Genomic DNA, 1,374 nt, shown 5'->3' with positions numbered 1-1,374 from the left:
AAAGTATACTGCTGTTAACACCACTAACAACAAGTGCGGCATGCCTTCGTTGACATACACAGCCGTGTTGTTGTGATAACCAGCAGAAATACAAAATGCTTCAAATGCAGGAAAGCACTTTAGAGTACTTACTCTAAGGCCAAAAATAGATCTCATGGACCTCGATATATTTAGGGAAGCCATTGGTGTAGCTTTGGCCATGAAGACAGACATGCCTACATTTGCAAGTTACTATCTGTGTAACACTTACTACCTGTGTGATTTTTTTCAATGCTTTTATTGCATTTTTAAAATACTGCATGTAAATGAGAGGAATCATTTGGCATATTGCTATTTCTATGGTTGGACAATTTAGATATTATTCATCAACCTGCTGGACTGTTCCTTTTTCACAAATACAGATACCATCCAAGAATTTTCTGATATCCTTGTTTTTACCTGTTGTGACTTGCTCAATCAAAGCAGCTGAATGTGATAAAATTCAGGATCATTTCCTTCAAGAACCAATGCATCTTTCTAGGCTTGAGATACTGAATAAGCAATGTCTGACCTCATCTGAACCCTGCGGATGTATTTTTTGCCCAAGAAAATTTTGATTTCAACAAGAGAACCAATCTCCTGAATAACGGTGTTGATGGGACAGTGAGTGTGTACAGACCTCATCTTGTAACGGGAGCCCAATGTGACACCCTGGGTCCTGTTTTGTGCATGGCTGCTGCAGGTCCTGTAAACAGTGGCCAGTTCCTTTCTGTTTCTCCACCAATTTGTCAACCCGGAGCCTCTTTTTCTTCCCAAGGAGATGTGATTGTAGCCCCTCCAAAGGGTTCCTCTGGGGCCCTTCACAATAACTGTGTGTCCCTTCAGAGTGATGTTAACACTTTCTGGGCCGTCGACAGTCTGATTGCTGAGAATGGTCTTCATCCTTGCAGTAGATGTGAGATTGTTTTAAAGATGGCGTTATTGAGATGTTTACATACCGTAAACACAAACCATAAATTTTACCCAGTTTATGTGTACAATGATTTTACATAAGTTTACAAATTTTAAAAGTAGCAACGTAATCTCACATTTTTGTCTCCTCAGGAAGATTCCTCATGCCATTTGGAGTCTATCTCATTTCCCGCCCCACCCCCAGACAAACAAGAATCTGCCCTCCGCCTCTATAGATATTCCTTTTCTAGACGTTTCCTATAAATAGAAACATTTCCTATAAATGGAAGCATATAATATAATGTGTGGTCTTTTGTGGTGGGCTTTCTTACTTAGCATAGTACTTGGGGTTCATCTGTGCTTTGCTTGTAGCAGTAGTTCATTAATTTTATTGATGAGTAATATTCCATATATGGATGTGCAACATTTTATTTACCCATCCAT

The 1,374-nt window shown here is 39.4% G+C and overlaps 1 pseudogene; it reads right to left on the bottom strand.

Moving 5' to 3' along the window:
- Nucleotides 1-358: 358 nt before the first annotated feature.
- LOC119048953 (60S ribosomal protein L9-like) lies at nucleotides 359-921 on the bottom strand (annotated as a pseudogene).
- Nucleotides 922-1,374: the final 453 nt, after the last annotated feature.

This window comes from Artibeus jamaicensis, unplaced genomic scaffold, assembly GCF_021234435.1.
Source record: "Artibeus jamaicensis isolate MK-2021 breed Jamaican fruit bat unplaced genomic scaffold, CSHL_Jam_final contig_464, whole genome shotgun sequence".
Classification (NCBI taxonomy): domain Eukaryota; kingdom Metazoa; phylum Chordata; class Mammalia; order Chiroptera; family Phyllostomidae; genus Artibeus; species Artibeus jamaicensis.
This window is presented reverse-complemented; position numbering and strand designations above follow the sequence as displayed.